Source organism: Pseudopipra pipra, chromosome 5 (assembly GCF_036250125.1).
Source record: "Pseudopipra pipra isolate bDixPip1 chromosome 5, bDixPip1.hap1, whole genome shotgun sequence".
Lineage (NCBI taxonomy): Eukaryota > Metazoa > Chordata > Aves > Passeriformes > Pipridae > Pseudopipra > Pseudopipra pipra.
Window position 1 is genome coordinate 65,403,567 of NC_087553.1, and position 19,288 is coordinate 65,422,854.

Sequence of the window (19,288 nt, forward strand, 5' to 3'; positions counted from 1 at the left end):
GGAAATCGATAAAGACTCAGTTTATATAACCTGGTAAACTCATTAGGCACTTTATGAGAACAAGGGACAAAGTTGTGATGTTCATATCCTTCATTTTTTCATTTTGTTCAGATACAAAGAAGTTAACTTCCAAAAGTGAATGACTACCTAACCCCTCTCAGTTAAAAGTTAAGACATACACCAGGAATTTGCAGCAGAAAGAGAACAAACTGAAGCTGATGTGCTGTCATCTCCAAGACTTAAGTTTTTTTATTAATTCTCGGAATATCTACACTTTCATAAACAAGATCAATTATATATTCAGGGCCTTGTTGCCGCAGATCTAAAGCACTTGGACAAAATTAAATACATTGAGCCAGGTCCTAACCAGTGTTTCAAGGAAACAACAACAGGTTGGGCCAGCTCAACATGTACTATTTCCTTTGGATGTTTTTAAGCATAATTTACATTTTTGTTTGGCTAGGTAGTGATTTTCTGCCTTCAAAGTGCAGCTAAACAAGCCTATTATTATCAGAAGAGAAGGAAAAAAAAATGTTTCAGGACTGTGTTCAAACCTTTTCCTGCATGACATGCTCAGAACAACTGAACGAGAATTTACATTTTCTCCTGCTTCCTTTATATGAAATTGCTTAGAAACAGAACACACTTGGAACAAACACTTCAGTAAGCTCCTTGAAATGACCCACAGCCAGACTTTTTTTTTTTTTTTGCTAAGGGCCTGCAAACACTTAGGTCATATTACAGTTGATAGCAGTTTGTTTTGTTTGTCTGCCATAGCTGCAGATGACAAAGATCCAAAAGGCATTGACTTGAATAGGCTTTGGATTGACTGTGGGGAAAGGATTTCCACTGTAGATAGGAATGCTAGAGACATAATCATTTAAGCTCCAGTTTCTGAAGAATTATTCCAGCCTCTGTCTTTCTGCCTCTCTTGCACATGCACACATTCGCTTAGCATCAAATTCTCTCTCCTTTGTTCATGTTAGATAACCATAAAGCCACTGAAGCCATGCAAAGAGCAAGGTGTAATACAATGTGAATAATGCTTTAAACCCTTCCTAGAGATGGAATTTTCCCCTCAGGCCTTGTTGAAAAGCTGTCAGGCACACTCTCAAATGAGGTCAGCAGATTACTACACATTTTTACGTACAGCATTGTCATCAAAAAACTCTATTTTATTAATATCATATTAAAAAATGCAGTCAGGTACTGCATGGCTAGAGTGTGCCAGAATTGCCATTGTACTTTCTTCACCAGAGAGAAACAACCTAGCCTCAGGCTGGCTGTGCTTTTCCAGACTATAACTCACATGTGCAGAGTAATTGGTCCAGACAGCACTCACCAACACATGCATGTCTCAGACTTCCTCAGAACAGCTGAAAACTGGATTAATCCAGTTACCAAGAAAAGAGGACTGAGGCACAGCAGCCAAATAGCTTGCTGCTATCATTTATTTTAAACTTTCAAAAGAAAAGAAATAATTTAAGAGGGCCAGGGGTGCATGAGAGGAGGAGAGTGATGGGGAGGGAGAGAGGAAAAGGGAGAAAGGAAAGGGAGCTCTGACTCAGTCAGTGAATCACTTTTTTTTCCCTCTGAACAAAAGTTTAGACTTATCATGAACAACTGAAGATCTTGTGAACTGATAACCTAAGTATCCCAAGGAGACAAACAGTAATTTTCAGTTCCATCTTTTTTTTTTTTTCTGTGATAATCCAAACAAATAATAGTTATGGGTTTCATTAAATCCACAAATTTCTATGTTAACCAGATACTAATCTATTAAGATAGTACATAAATTAACTTGAAATAGAAAAAAACCAAAACAAACCTTAAACATTTTTTTGCAAACAAAAAGATGAAATTTCATGCTGAACACAATAAATGTAATTTACAGAATTACCTTGGCAAACACAGAAACTGAAGACACATGAAGAAAATTAAGAGCTTACAAGGTGACTTGGTGCATCCATCAGGACTTACTGGGTATTCTGGACACTTGTTGGCTCTGTAACTTGCTTGCTGGATCAATATGGAATAGCACTTCTACTTGTGTCACTTTACTAATACCCTTTAGGACTGATGGCAGAGAAACATTATATGAGATAAATTTCCCTCAAAGTTTTAAAATATCCATTCCCTAAAAACTTGAAGATTAAATGGATGTTGTTTTATTGTACATGAGCTGTATTTATGGACAAGAGGTACACAGCAGTCACTGGAGCAGACAAGCAGAGGAAAAGAGAGGCTGAAATCCAGCTCACAAAAACACCTAGATTGGAATGCTAACATGAGTGGGGTAAATAAAGATCTAGTAAATGGAATCTGAAGAGCTATTTGGGATGCAACTTATGCATAGGAACAGGGAAGTAGTGCCACTGGACGTATTCTGGGGTAGCCCACCTTGCCTCCAGCTGGCAGAAGGATATAGATTTCCTGGACATGCTGCATCATATCTGCCAGCTCCATGCAACTGACCAAGTGACAATGTTAGATGTTTATTTTTAGTCAACTGAATCTTGCCCCAAATAAGGGTTTACTTTGAAAGATGGATTGAACAGCCTCTAGCTGTCACTGAGTACAGTTCAGTTGTCCTTATTGGGGTGTTCAGTGCCATTTAAGATGCCTTCAGGTGTCCTACCTGGACTACAGCTCATGTTCCAGAAGGGCGTAGTGTTTCCATGGGTGCTGTGTCTTACCTGTCTCATCCATGCATGAATTTGGGAGTCAGGACAGCCATCCCAAATGGCATTAGAGGCTTGTGTTATGTTAATAAATGTCAATGATGGCAAAAAATGGATGTTTGAGACACTGATCTCAGATGAAGGCTTTACACTTAGATGCCTCAGGCTATGAGTTGGGTCTTACTTTCCAAAATCCAGTAGAATTTAAACTTAGGACTGGTGTCAAGTTTCTCTGCAGGGGCACTGAGTGAAAGCACAGCAGTGAAACATGAGGCACCTGCAGCACTAGGGGGTTGAAAATCAAAATACCCAGCTTGTGGCAATCATCAGCTAAAAAGCAATAGAACTGTATTTTATAGAATTAAAATAATGTCTGCAAATTTTACCTACAACCTCAACTTGGCATCAAACTAATTTTTCGAGTCTCAACCTAATTCACTTATCAACTAAAGAAAATTATTCTCTTGTTAGGTCCTGTTATCCATTTAATTATAATTTAGTTATAATTTAAAGTAAATAAGGTGGGAACAGGTGTCAAAATTTCAGTTTTCATACTGTAGTTCATAGACATTTTCAATCATTTTACACAGCTAATTTTTTTTTATTCTTTTTATTTCATGAAAACTTCTGAAATATAATTTCCCGCAGCCCTTTTTTTTCCATTTTTTAATTTTTTATAAAAATGTATGTCACAAGCGTCCTCCCATTCTTATCAGCTCTCTCAGTAAAAAAAAAAATAGAATGGATTGAAATAACTTTAATAACTTGTGTTCTTATTCTAGGCATTATTTTGGGAAATAGCACTCTGTCTGAAACCAAGGCTTCCTAATTAAAAGCCAGTGTATCTATTGTATCCCGGTGATAGTTATATTACAAAGACACATGCTTTCAGTGCTATGGATTACATGAGAATTAAACATCTGCCTGGTATTTATTATAACATCAATATAAAAAAACAGACCATCAAATTATCTTCTTACAAAGCTGTGAGATTCATCCTGTCTCTGGGGATTTTCAGATATTAGACTGATGCAATATTTGTTCTTGACCAAGTAAACTCTCTGCTCCTTTCTTTGTTTCATTATGTCTAAATATGTACATGCATTGTTTATAGACTCTATATTAAGCAAGGCCAGATCTCATTCACAGCTGTGAAATTAATCATGCTCTATGTACAGGGGATTTCAAGGAAAAATGTTTTATATCTGTACTCTGACTCTTCACAGTGTTTGTTTTCTTGTGTAGTAAATCTTTAAGGCCAGGCAGTACAACTGGTAAATTAAATCTACGATTATGTAACAGGCTCAAAGAACAGAAGATTAAAAGTAAAAGAAAAAAAAAGAGCGAAGTAACTTAAAAATGTATATTGAAATATAAACATACAGCATTCAAAGTCAACAGTTCAATGTGTTAACTATTTGCCGTTAGAAAGACATTTACCCTTTTAACTATTTCTTCAGCAATCTCGTCCTCTGATGCAGATAAGCAGTGCACAACAACAGAAAGTTGGTAGTCCTGCCTGACATGTGACATGAGACATGTGACAGGAGCTCAGATGCAAAAAGATCAGTGGATATCTCTTAAAGTGTGAATCCAGATTAATTTGTTAAATGCTTCCATACATCATAACAGCGGCAAATGCTTTTTCCTGGTTCATGGCCTGAATTACCATTTTTAAAGTTGTGCCATTGCTCATTTTCTAAAATGAGTTTGATTGTGAGGGAGCATAATACCAAGGGTTTAAAATGTGTCTTTCTTTCATAGTCAGGGAAATAAAACTCAGGGATCTGAACACAAAGACAATTTTTCAATAAAGTAACATCCATATCTTTCAAATGTGGAACAAGTTCTACTTCCAGATATGTCATGTGGTATTATTGGAAGGAAATCAACAATCAACATGAAGAACTAATCAGTGGAATTCATCGCTAGCACCTCATAACACCATAGAAAATGCAATGCCACAGGACCTATGGGACTGACATTCCCCCGGAAAAGAAGTTGTGGATTGAGCAGGATCCCCATAGCGCTGGAAATGACACTAGACAATGAAGAAAACTGAGTCCTGCACATCGGTGTTTCATTTTTGCCAAGCTGATCTTGAGAGACCTCTCTAGATGCCTCTCCAGATGTAGAAGTGGTGGGTGGCAGAGTCCCTGGCAACCTGTGCAAAACACGTTAGTTGGAGGGGGAACCTTCAGGCCCTGGGTGCCAGCCCATCACCTGGAGGTGAATGCTCTTCTCCCTGTCCCCCGCCACATGGGCCGGCCACCCCCTAAGGAGCTCACACAGACCACCAGGGAGGGACGGATGAAAGAGAAAGTTTATTGTGGGGTAGGGGTTTATAAGGCTTTTAGGAGGGTCAAAAGGGGACCAATTACAGGTTCAGGGTCATACAGAAAAAAAACAATCAGGTAAGGAGTTAACAGCCAATAGGAAGGGGTTAACAAAGACCAATGAGAAACACTTCAGGACACCTTCCCAGGACACTCCTGTATGGGAGACAATAGTCCTTCACAGGGGGTATCGGGAAGAAGGGGCAATGACTTTGCAAAAAGCAAAAGCCATTTTAAAACCTGTTTAAACCACCTTAAAAACTTCTGTTTCTATAACATTTGAGCTGTTTTCTTCTTTTTCTTCACTAGTCCATCTCTGACAGGACTTCTTCCATCCTACATATGGCAAATCCATTGCCATACACATTCTTTCTTCTATCTGTTTTTTCACCCTTCTGCTCAAGAAAGACTTGTTCAGAAGTCCTCTGGATCAGGGGCTGTGCTCCAGTAACAGTTCTAAGTGAGATAGGAGAATTAGATCAGGAGCTTCAGAGAAGAACTAACCAGCTGCGTTGCCCACTCAGCAGGTTGACTCAGACCTGACAAAGTGGGTGGGGACAGATGCTTCTGAAAAATAATTCAGAATGCTCCTGTACTGAGCAAAGACCCTCTAGTCAGTGGAGTTTGGCATTCCACTGCAAAAGATCCACATCCTAGGTCTCCCTCTAGAGCCAGGTGGTCAGCAACTTTCTAAAGATATCCTAGGAAGAGATAGGGCAGTTCCCTCTAAAACAGTCTCTACCAGTAAGAGTGCAGTCCTTCCTCTCCGTAAGAACAGAGTAAAATTTCTCCTGCTGAAGAGGAGGTTACCAGAATATGGAATCCCCTCTAGACCTTCATTACAGCACTGTCTTTTACTGAAAACAGGTCAGGCAAAGAAAGACAGATGTGAATGTCCAGAAAGCATTATGTAAAATGGGGAAAATCACTACACTAGCAATAATGTTTAAGGAAAGAAACAAAAATTTTGACACCTAAGTCTGGAAAAGAGTTTCAAGGACTAAAGTACAGTTTTGTAGACTTTCTTAACTGCAGCCTTGAGGTGTATACCAAAACACTCTTGTGAAAGAATCTCAAAGAAAACTGCTGTTTTGGCACCTCCATCAACTGTCTTAGTGCTGTTAAGCCACTTTTTAGAGCCTCTCTCTTTCTGAGTACACAGGATACAGAGCAGAGATCTAACTCCCATATTTATGGCACCCAAGTTTTAAGCAGTGCAGTGCTAAATTGAACCAGCCCCTCTTACCTGAAACTCAAGATAACCAAAGAAATAATTCTTTTTTTGACTCATTGAGCATTGGACTTCAAACTCTAAATATTTTAATAAATAAAATTTTTATGGTTTTTTTTTTTAATACTTTTTTACATGAAGATGTAGATACATGGTTGTACAATAGAGTGGAAAAGATCTTAAAAAGAAGGATAAATCATAAACTTGAGCTGAAATTTGTATAACTCCTGTTCTTCCTGGAGGCATAGACCCACACAGAGAATAAGATATCATTAAAGTTAATATTTTTCCATTCCATCTATCCATACTAGTTTCAGAACTTTACTGCTTCAGACTTTTCAGCCAATTCTTACTGAAATGATGATGTGTCACAAAATAGCAATTGAAACATGCTTATGTTTTTGGATCATGACAGCTAAGTAGGTGAAATCATCCTGTTTTAATTACGAAGTAACTCCCCCTCAACTATGTTTCTTATGGTTAATGTTTTTCCCCTAATAAAATGCAAACTATTATTACTAGAAAAACTTATGTCATTTCTTGACAAAGAAGAAATATATTTCCTGTCTACCATGTGTCTAAATACTGCTCACTTTTCTAGTTCAACAATACCACTGAGTCAAAAACAGCTTTGCACAAAGAAGGATTTGACCTTATTTGGGTTCCTTCTGAAGAAAATATTTAGATAAAATGAGTAATATGCTAAGAAAAGTTAGTCTGAAGTCACAGGAGAAGAAAAGTGGCTTGGAACAGACATCTTTACGATAAAAGTACATTTCATTTTATTTTAATTAACAAAAGTAAGATGAGCTATTCAGAACCAGGTTATGTTCCCCATTACAGTGGAAATGTACTACAAACTGAAGAACTATTCCGCATCTGACATGTCAAGCATTCATTACATGTTCTCTATTCACACCTTTAAGAGTCAGTTGATATAAAAGACATTATGTCAAATGTTTCTCATAAGAGTTGTGAAAGCTTGTATCCTGAAAGAGCCATTTTCTGGGCTCACAAAATATGCAGTTCTGCTTAGAAGTGCTGACTTCTCAATTGCCTGACTTCACAAATGCCATGGGCATTCATTCAGAAGGACAGCTGTCAGAGAAGAAGGAGTTATGTTCTTTTCTTGATGTCTGTCTTGGTGCCAGAGCATGTATTCAGAGGCAAAAAACTTGGTTTCAAAGCTTCTTAAAATGAAACTCTACTAGACATTTCCTTTTTCCAAGAAGAGGTCCTCAGCTTCCAAACTCTTGCCTACTCCTCCTCGTGGACATTTTGAAACAGCCTCTGTCTGCAGCTGGAGCAAAGAAACTTACTTTTGTAAGTTTGTCCCTTTTCTCCTACACTATTCACCTGAGAAGAGTCTCTACATCCAGTACTACTTCTGTGTTTTACATGATTCCTCTTTATATAACAAGCATAAACAACCCTGGAGAAGGAAATAAAACTCATAAACCTTTGCTGATGTTCAGAGTGGAAGGAAAATCATATTCCTTTCTTCACATTCAATGAATTATTGAAGATTTCTCTGAAAAACAGAATGTTAACATTTTCAGTAGTAGAAAAAACACCAAGCCAACATTTCATACTACCTGAAATATGCCTCAAATATTGTTTTGCTAATGACTATTTAATCATAGAATCATTTAGGTTGGAAAAGAACCTTAAGATCATAAAGTCTGTCCATGAGTGCTTGTCTTGATTCATTTTGAAAAGCATAGCTTAAAGTTTTTCAAGCTGTGAGTCCTAATCTCAAATACAGTAAAACATATGAGCATCTGTAACACAAAATCTCTTTTTCCCTCAAACACATTATGAACAGATGTCTGCCTCCCGCACATTCTGCAAACTGCTTACAGGTGGCAAGGAAATTGTTTTAAAACACTATAACAAAGACTTAGAGTAAGTTTGTACCACCTACCCAAAGAGACCTTAACAGATCCCCAGAAACTCATCACGGAAGAGTAACACAGGGTATTAGAACCAGAAGGTCATTCTTCAAGAAGTGGAAAATATTTTCAAGTGAGAGATGTGGAATTAAGCATAAACTCTGGCAAGTTATGAATAAGATAGGCCAAAAATCACTTTCTTAAGTAATTGCATGAGGGATAAAAACTACGCGTAAAACTTCTTTAAATATACCAAAAGCAGGAAGCATGCCAGTTTGTCTTCAGGGTTGATAGTTCATATAAAAGGTAAAAGAAGAATTTCTACAACAAGATGCAGTCATAGCAGAAATACTGAGTGAATTATTTGCATTGTTGTTCACTATAGAGTAATGCAGGTAAGCTCTGACTTAGCCTTTACTTATGGCAGACAAATCCAAGGAAATAAACTGAAGTTTGCTTAGAAGAACTTCAGAGTTCTAATGAGGTTTTTTTTTATCACTGATAATATGAAGAAAGCAAAATAGTTTTGCCATTGAAAATTCAAAATCATATTATCTGAGATTATCAGAATTGCTTGAATCAACTGGAAGACTGAAGGTGCTGGATGAAATGGTATGTTTTCAAAGAATCTGACAGGAGATATTCAGGAAAATACATGCTAGTAAGCCTTTTTTTTTTTCTTGGACCAAACAGCTGAACTGCATCATGAACTGCATGAATAAATACTCATTATGAGTTTTGCTGAAAGAAATTGTGTTTAGCTACAGATTTAAAGAAAAAAAGAATTAAAGGTGAACTCCTTCGTATAGTACACCTGGATTTTCAAAGAACTTTCAGAGTTCCTCATAGGGAAGGTTTCCTCACAGATTAATGGTCAGTTAAAAGCTGGGAAACAAATAATGAGAGCAAACAATCTGAAATGTTGCTCCTATTAATCCAGGAAGATCTGCACTTCAAGGCATGTGGCTAAACATAAATGGCCTGGGATGAAAAGGAAAACAAAAATTTTGTTGATATACATCTTTTCAAGAGAGTAATGTCAGAAACTGACTTTGGAGAGTTGAATATGTTAGAAGATATTGGATGATTAAGAGGTCAAATGAAAATTAAATGTTGATAAATACAAAATAGTCTAAGTCTGGTTACACACGGACATTAAACAAACTGCTCTCACAGAGGAAAGGGATCTTTGAATCACCGTTGTTTCTCTACAGTCACCAGTTCAGTGATCATCAGCAATAAGAGGAAAATAGAATGCTGTTAAAGACAGAATAGGAAACCTTGTACCAGTGTAGAAATAAAAAACACCTTCTATGCTGTGGAAAGTACTCCTCATCAATCTACTCTCCAAATAAATGTAGTAAAACTTGAAAAGGTATAGAGAGCTGTGGCAAGGATGATGAGGGGAAAGGAATGCTTTCCACATGAGAAAATTTTAAATAGTCTAGAACTCTTCTCAGAAAAAGATAGGACCAAGAGTGACTTGACAGGCTGTAAAATCACGAATAGGCTGGAGAAAGTAACTGGGGAATAATCATTCTCTGTATTTTATAACACGAGGATGAGAAAGAGCCAAGTAGAATTATCATGTAGTAGGTCTGAAGGAAGTAACTGGAGCACTTTTTCACACACCACCTCATTATACTGTGGAACTCACTGCCACAGATAACTTCCCATGCCAAAAGTGTAAATGTGTTCAAAAACACATTAAACAAATTAAGGGCTGGAAGATCCATCAAAAACTAATAAACCTGATGATGTGGTGTAATCTTCAGTCTGAGAAAGCCCTAACAAGAGATGGCTGCAAGCTGCACAGCTGTGCAGTTACCAAAGCATTTGCTGACCACTATCAACAACATGATATCAGCACAGATGAGTTTTAAATCTGGCTAAACCCAGATGTTTTTATATTCTTAACTTTTGTCACAGTTTCTAGTGAGTTCCTTTCACCCTGAGCAAAATTGCTGAGGTATAATACCCCTGTGTTCTGTCTTTATGCCTGTCTCCATCTGACAGTTTATTTGGGCCTATGTTTCGCATATGCATGCTCCTCTTCCTCTTTAATGCTTGGATTATACTCGTGAAGGGAAACCAACACTCATTTGATGTAGAATCAAACCAGGACCACATTTCTCCCTCCAGAAGAACATATCTCTTTCCCTTGACCACCTAAATTTTTAAATTAGGCATCTTAGTTCCATCATAACAGACAGATAGATCTAGATTGCAGATTGGGTTTAGATTCCCTTAAATTAAATTAAAATTAAAAAAAAAGGGGGAAAAAGAAAGAAAAAAAAGGTGTGAGAAGAAAGATGAGAAGGTATCTAGAAACAGAAAGGAAGTTATGAACACTAAGTTATAAAAGAAGCTGGAATAATTACTTATTGTTAAAATTTTAACTGGTCGAAAATATCAAGATGTAGCACTTTTTAAATATGTAGCACATTTCCACACATGAAAATTGCAGTCCTTAATTTTATATTTAACTTACCTTTTTCTGTCTCCTATGTTTCAATAAAACACTGAAAATTATTTATTCATTTACCCTTGTCATTGGACTGCAGAGGAACGCTACTGAAGGGGGGGAAATGTCGCCATTTATAAAGAATTTAACTGAAAATACTATAAAGTTTGTTGTTGTTGTTGTTGTTGTTTTGTTTGTTTGTTTGTTTTTAAAAATATATTTTGTAGAGAAGACCCCACAATCTAAGCAGTTTGTTATGCCATCAGCTCCATCTTTTCCTTTTTGGTCCAGGCATACCAGTGACCTCCTCTTGTACAAGAGCTCAGGAAAGCATATGCTTTTGTCCATCAACAGATTTATCAGTCAAAAAGAGATTTCTTCTGCTTTATAATACCTTTTAGCTTACTGGTAGCATTTTCAGAAGGACTCTTCTGATTCCAACTCCAATTCATCAGAGAACTGGTAAATGACTGATCAGTGCCTTAGAAAATGTTATTTTTCTTCACAAATAGACCTATACTTACGTCATGCTATTGCTGTTAAAGAATGCAAGAGAGGCAAAAGCTTTTGTAGAGTATGTTTTCATAATCACTTCATAGGCAAGTCCAGCCTCATCCAAAAAAACTCACTAAATTATCAACTCAGTCTCACAGACTCTGGGTCTTCACACCTACTGATCAGTTGACATGTATCTTTGTGGGCCTACAGGAGTCTCTGAAGCCAGTTTCCAAAATCTATCACCCATAAACCAGGTAATATCTTGAATAACTTCATGTATGGATATAATTTCAAACTATGGCAAAAAATACTTATTTACAAAAAGTGTCCTGACAATCATAGGACCTGTACAATAAGCCTAGATAAAAATTGAAGCCCAAATTGCAGAAGATTCTTTAGGGGCTTCTAAACAGATTAAAATGGTCCATGTTTGAAAATGTTAAATGTTATCATACCTTTTTTTTTTTTTTTTGGTGTGGGAGCTTCTGTGACAGATATTCTGCCTCTACCATGTCAAAGCAAAAAAAAGGTATGCTTTGATAATAGCCTGCCAGTCTCGTTGCTGGGATGCTATTACTTTGAGTTTCATACAGTTGGAGATTGAGAAAAGGTGTTCCCTTTCAGTACTCAAATTTCACGACACTCTGCTGTTTGTTTTTTTTCCCATCATATGGGAAATCCCACTCAAGGGAGAAGATATATATGACTACAACTTGCAGTTACTTCGAGATGACAAATATCATGGTGAAACAGAAGAAATTTCCCATTAAAATAAACCACATGTCAGATTTCAGCTCAGGTTCAGCTGGAACTCAGCTAAGGAAATATGCCTTAGCTGTAGATCATGGAGCGAATACATATCTGCTTTTCTCAAAGTGGCCCATAGAGAAACAAACAGAAATATGAGCTAGCGCTGACTATGAGAATGAGCAGAAAAGCCTTCCAAGAGCAGGCCATCTCGTGCTTTTACCGGTGTACCCCTAAATGAAAGAGATGCACACATCTCCTTGCCTTAGGCAATGCTTAATTACCTTATATCAAGAAAGGCTGTGGAATCCAAGGCCAAACATATCCAGTGAATGTTGGACCTCATGGTGTTTAGGGTATTCCCTGTCACTGGATATAAAATCCTGAAGAACTGATGCTTACCACAAGGTCCAGCAAAATACAGTATATTTCCTTCACCATAGCTAAACAGATTTCTGAAGACATCTATTTAACCATTAAAAAATAATAGAAAATAGATTTAGGAAATAAAGGAAAAACTGGAAATAGAGAAGAAAAATTAATAAAAACACCTCTGTAACAAGTTATTATCTTTCTCCATTCTTTAATTAGGCAGAACGGGGAGAGAAACTGCATGCTCAGTATTCAGTTTAGACCCCTTGATTGACTCTACCCTCACAAAAAGAAATATTGAAGTGCTTAGGAATTTTTTTATGGATTTTTTTTCTCTAGTACTTCATTGTTTCAACAAAAGGAAAAGATTTTTCAAAATGTAAAAGGAAAAGATTTTTCAAAATGTACACATTAACAGATTTTCTTTGGGCAAAATTTCATGTCTATCAGTAAGACAGCTGAGAGCCTGAATGCTATTATTGCTTCTACCTTGCCTTTCTTTTGCTCCCCCTTAATCATCCTCCATTCTCAATTTCATAAAACCTGATTTTGTCTTGACTCAAACATTCAACTAAATCTACACAATGATTGCTTTCAGGTCAGCCTGCTTTGGTCTAATTCCTTAGATACACACTGGGGAATAAAGTATTCCAGAAAAAACAGGTGAACTAACTTTCCTGACGTGAGAAAAAGAAGTCTTGAATAGCTGATAGGGTTTCAGGCCTGATATTTGAAATATCCTGGCCCTAAGGTACATCTTGTCCTTCTTGGATGAAAAGTCAAGATTAATATTTTTTTAAAATATTCATTTCATTGAGCTCAAGACCCAGTCATGAGTAAATTATAAAGACCTTACCAGGTCATCAAATGTTCTTTTCTCAGCTGAAGCAGTCAAACAGATTATAAGGAGTTCTTCTATGATTGGTACCATCATCACCCACATACTTCATTGCAAAGAAGTAGGAATGGAATGCTGGAGGGATTTTAATCCATATGTAAACCTTTCATTCCAGTTAGAAGTAGCAGAATATAGTAACGGAAGTAACACCAGTTCTATTTGTGGTCTTCTTTAGAAAGAAAACCAAAACAAGCAGAAAAAAAAATCATCCCATACATAGTTACATTTCACTGTAAAACTAAATTTAAAATAATTTCTGGTAAAACTGACTTTAAACAAAAGTCAGATAAAGCAAAATGGCTATTGTATATTTAATGGGTATACAGTGGTGCTTCAATGCTCACTGTCCTAAATGTAAGGCTATGACTGTGAATAGTTTGATGACAATAAAAGTGACCTTTTCTAATATGATGTTGACTTTACATTTATTTAAAAGATCCATTTGATAACAGTTTTACTATTTTATATTTTTGTCACAAACATACATTTGCTAACGCCTCTATCTAAACATCTTGGGTTTAAACTTAAATGTTAAATGTTTACTTAATTTTTGAAACATTATGTTTATTACATTTTAAAAGCACAAACATGCAATCTCTGATCCTTTTTGGACCATGACTTGAATATAAGAGCCAGGATAGATTTAAATATAAAATTGAAAATCAAAATGTTAAAGTCATGAGCAATAATAAAACACAGATTATCATTATTCACAGATTATCATTTATTTCCACACAGAGATCTGTTTCAAAATAAATTGTAGATCTTGTCGAACCATGAGTGGGTAGATTATGTGATGGCTCCTCTGCCCAGAGGGACTTTCCTCTTGAACATTACTGCTCCCTCAAAAAAAAATTAAGAAGACTCCCCCCAAAAATACATTTTTTAAATTCTTATAATCTGTGTTTCTAGCCCATGTTAAAAAGTAAAAATTTAAAAATTGCTCTTAATCTAACGATGATAAAGTCTGTAAATGATATGCTGACTAAAACCTGATGAAGAATGAACATAAAGATATCTTTTCTTCCAATTTTTTCAGCTTTAATTGCATCCCATGATTACCTATATTTTTCAGATTTTATGTTATGTTTGGTTTTACCTCTCACAGCTATTTGGAAAATGAATATTTCACATGAATATCCTACCAGTGCCTGTGGGACAGTAAGTCACCTGCTTCTCCTTATCTCTTTATTCTCTCTCATATAACTTAGCCAATTTAGCAGCTATGCAGATACCTCCTCCCTTTTCTTTGTTTCACAGTTACTAACTATATTTTCTCCCCACATGTCTAATTCACATGTTTAATAAACCCTGGAACAATCTCTTTCTGGCTTTGAGGATTGTACCATTTCATACCTGAAGAAAGGTTTCTATGTTGAAAATCCTGTTTATTCAAACTATCTCAGCTGCTCTAGTAAAGGTGTTCCCTTACAGAAAGCTGTCTGTCTCAGTGACATGAATTTACTAATAAAAAAATCTGAGTTTTGTTATTCATTAGTCAATCATTTTTTTTTAGCTCAGTAATAAAAAAGAGATGTAATGCGACTAGCAACTGATACAGTGCTAATACAATGTGGTTAGCACAGTATGGTTGGCAAGTAATCACATACCACTAAGAATAAATAATTCATGATGGAGAACAACCACTGAATTTTAATATATTCACAAATATAATGATTAATGGTAATTACAAGCAAAACCAGAAATATACAGAAGTATATAAATGATTTAGAAAAGACTAGCTTTTCACTGAACAACTCAGCTGAGCTTAGGCTATATTGAAAAGTGGGAGGCATCATCATCACAATTGTAGATGGAGCTGTATGATTTCACCTTTTTTGGTATTATATTTCAAAAACCCTTTGTTGAAAGAAATGGCGTGATGGAGACAGAAGTGATGAATGCATTGAAAAATTGCTTCCTGTCATAAATGACTTTATAAACCTACTGGGAAATTTTTCATGTCTACATCTGGTAGATGGTGACTAATGCAGGATAATCAAATTAGAAATCATTCAGCCAGTAGGGACTAGTGACCACACGAAGGTCCAGTGACTAAAGCAAGATTAGAAGTTGATATGTGTAAATCACAACTGATTCTAATCAGAAGCAGATGCCTTATTTCAGACAGGTCTTCACAGACAAGATGTCAGAAAAGATTAGAAATAATTGAGTAGATGGAGACAATGAAATGCAGACATTGTGGTGCAAACAATTGACAGAATTCTTTGCAAATAGGTATGCATAGCTTAAATGCACAGTGTCCCCAGAGAATATATATTTAAAATAATTATTTCCTACCTGAAGACAGTATAATTTAAATGAATACTATTTAGTGTGTACATCATCTGTAAACACACTTTGAAGATGTGGAATAGTTTATTAAATTGGACATATGAGATAGTATTGTCATTCTCTGTTTTTCTTTGCACTAGCACCATTAGATTTAAGCATTTTTTATTAATTTGCAGACTTTTTATATGCTTTTGAGTATTGCATGCTTATATTTATCCTAATATAAGTTGCATTTTAAAATGTTCCTGCCAGTGAACATCCATTAAAAAAATGCAAAATAATTTTTTATTATATTTATTATCTCATTATTTGTCTTTCTTCTGAAAATTTTACAGTGAAACCTTTCTATAATTATTGACATATATCTTTGTTTTTACTTCACAGTACTACATAGAATGTGTATCAGTACGTGATAAAGAAAAAGGGAGCTAAATAAAGCGATAATATAATTTTTGTCTATTTTAATAATTTTAACAATTCATAGTCAACGTTTAAGAGTACTGGATATAGATATGTGTCTCCATCAGTACATTGAAGAATAAATGCTAAACATATAACACCTCCTTTTACTACTACCTTATTCACACAGGCACAGAGAACAAAATATAATTAATTGTATGTTGTATTATACATTGCATAAACATTGTTCTCAGCTGTATCTGGAAGGAGATGTTTTGCAATAAAGGAATTTCTAGTGCTAGAAGAAGAAAAGTATACACTATCTATAAAGTCATGACAATATTTTACCAGGTTAATAAGCACAATGGTGAGCACTGAGAAAGTAAGTTTTTAGAAAGAGATTTTAGAAAAGTGATTGTGAAAAGTCAGGGCATATCTCATTACTAAATGAGATATTTGTATGATTCTTCAGTTTTTAGTTATTTGCTGTTTTTGATTAGGTGATTTCTCAGATTCTGATATTTGCCAGCTTCTCAGTCTGAATATTCATTTGACTCATTGCTCATCCCACTTTTTGATTGGCCAGCTAAGTCTCACATGGCTCCATCTCCTGTCTGGATGACTATTTACAAATTATATTTGCTGATATTTAATTGTAGTTGTCTACGCAAATACTACTGTGAATAGAGGTTTAGAAAAACACATGCACAAACACTATGCTGACATAAATGGTCTTCTAAGCCAAAGAACAATTTAGACAAAATAAGAGCTGGAGGATATTAGTAAAAATGTGAGTCAGAGGCTTTTCTGCAAACTGGGTGGGTGGGTAAGGTTAATGGGAAGGACTGAGCTTACAATAAAGTTACACATTTACTTTCACTGACTTTAAAGGGCTATCAAATCCACCAAAGTCTTTCAGCAAAATGTTCTTTATAGACTTTGACAGTAGGATCTTCAATATGGGTTTGGGCATAACACAAAAGCTGTTTTTTTATCACATTTATAATATGCCTGGATTCCTTCTTGCAGGTAAGAGCAATGACATTTGAGTTAACAATTCTGCTCAACTGAAAACAATGTCAGTAAGAGCAGGCTTTAGATGCTGGCTGCTGCTACAGCACACATAAGTCATGTATACTAAACATAGTGTCACTAATCCAGGGATGAAATCATACTCCAGTGCAGAAAAATAGGAACTTTGACTTACAGAGCTATATACAATAGTTTCCTAAAGATCAAGACAAATGTTTGTACTTGTGCTGTTTTTATAATGACTGATAGAATAAGAAAAAAAAAAGGAATTTCTGTAAGTGTATATAAGATATATTTAGAAGGATAAATTCATGACTCAAAATATACGTGCAATTAACATCTAAGCCCTTTTCAGCTTCTGAATGCAAACATCTAGAAGCAGGATAAATTAGTGAAGGCAGCAAGTATATCACACACACTCAGCAGACAGGATTTTAGGGCAGGAAAAAAACACTCTTTTGTTAATTCTTTGAATCAACAACATATGTTGTTTACTTATTGTTGCATCTTGCAGAAAAAATAAAGTTGGCTTCAGCAAATAATGAGCAGATGAATTCTGAAGAAAGAGGACTGTGTGGCTAGAATTACGAATACCAGACAGTAATGCCATTATACTGTGGGCTTAAGGTTTTTCCACAGCAAAATAATAGCCTGCCAGGCAGACAAACAAATTAGCTGATGATGGACCTCCCTTCCACAACTAAGCTTTAATCCAAGACAGCCAGTTTAACTAATGAGGAATCGTCCTCTTGTACTACAAAGATAATATGAGAGTGGTGTGGAACTGATAAACTGAAAAGAGTCAGTCAAGATTTTGACCTTTCTCAGGAGTGTCTTTGACATCAGCTAGACGAGAATGTGACTTACTTTTGAGTAAGTCTCCAGTGATCTAGCCCCTAGAAAGTCTCAAATAACTTCCTTAGTCATAACAGGCACTTTGGCCTGACTCACAGAACAAACTAGGATGTAAGTTCAACTCCCACTTAAAATTGCTAGCGGTTTGAGTTCATCTCACTTAGTTTTAACCAGCTTAAATGTAGGAGCCTAGCCTAAACTAGACACTTTCCAAGATGCCCACATAAGCTCCTAAAAATCTCTCAGTTACTCAATTTTCCTTTGGAAGTCCTTAGAATTCTGCTCTAAGACATGTGCCCAATTTGAGTAAACTGTTATCATATTTTACTCCTTTTGGACTCACAAATGACATCTGTTGACCATCAGATTCAGAGTATACACAAGTCCTCATGGAAGTACTGGGAGACAAAGTGCTGACCTTCTACACAAACTTTTTGCTATTTGATCGCTTGGATGGTGGAGCATTCAGCAATTTATTTCACTGTCACATGATACAGCTTGAGCTCACTTCCATCACATTACTGTGACTAAGAACTAGTAAATGTTTTAAGTAATAAGCTCTTTGAAGAGAGGGCAAAAAGAGAGAGAGAGAAGACAGTCTTTCTCTCAACTTTTACTTTAGCCAGTCTAATTTTCACAAAATGAAATGAAAGTAAGCCAAGAAGTAGGTGAGGGTGTTTTGCCCTGAGGTCTGTGGAAACATGTGTGAAAACATGTCTTAAATGTAATATAATTCTACTAATCATAATTTGCATGACAAAAGCAAGCCACTGTAATGGAATTGACAATGTAAAATTAGTACTGATTAAAAAAATGGATAGATTTGTAGATGGAAAGTACATGTTTTGGGGCAGATGTGATTTTTACTTCAGTTGCCATTGAGTGCAATTTTACTTTGTAGCAGTCTTGTAAGAAGATTTAGTGTTAGAAAAGAGGAGAAACGACAATATATGAAAGTTTCTTTGCCTGTAATTTTTTTAAGTCCACATTATAAGACACTGCACAAAAAAAAAGGAAAGAAAACCAAGAGAAAAACAGATAAAGGATTTAAAATAAAGACCACGGAATCAGAATTTTCCTTCCAATTCAGCCCTTGTGTGACAAATGGCTCAGCAGGTAATTCATTTTTCTCATGTAGTCATGGTGGATCTTCATTGAAGAAACTTCATATCATGTTCTGATACTCAGGGAGGAACACTGTAAAAAAACACTAATAGTTGGTTTGTACAAGAGATAAACTGCTGTGATAACTTTGTCAGTCTTGGTTTGCATGACTTTGTTTCTAATTTCTGAAGATATGTTAGCCACCTGATCCAGCACAACTGTCCTTCCAACTATACTTAATCAAAGGCAAAAGGGCCTGACAAGCATATCATGAAGAGGTTAATGCTTTTGGCTTATTGTTTGATATAATTAACAGGGCTATAATGAAAGATTACTGCTGTTATTGTCCTCAACTCTCGTTATGGACTGAAAACATCATGAATTACCAGAACAAAACCTATTTATTTGTATGCTCCCCTCTTCTCAGAGTATAATACCATTTCAAGTGATATATCGTCCCTTGAAGGTGGAGCTTCCATGATTC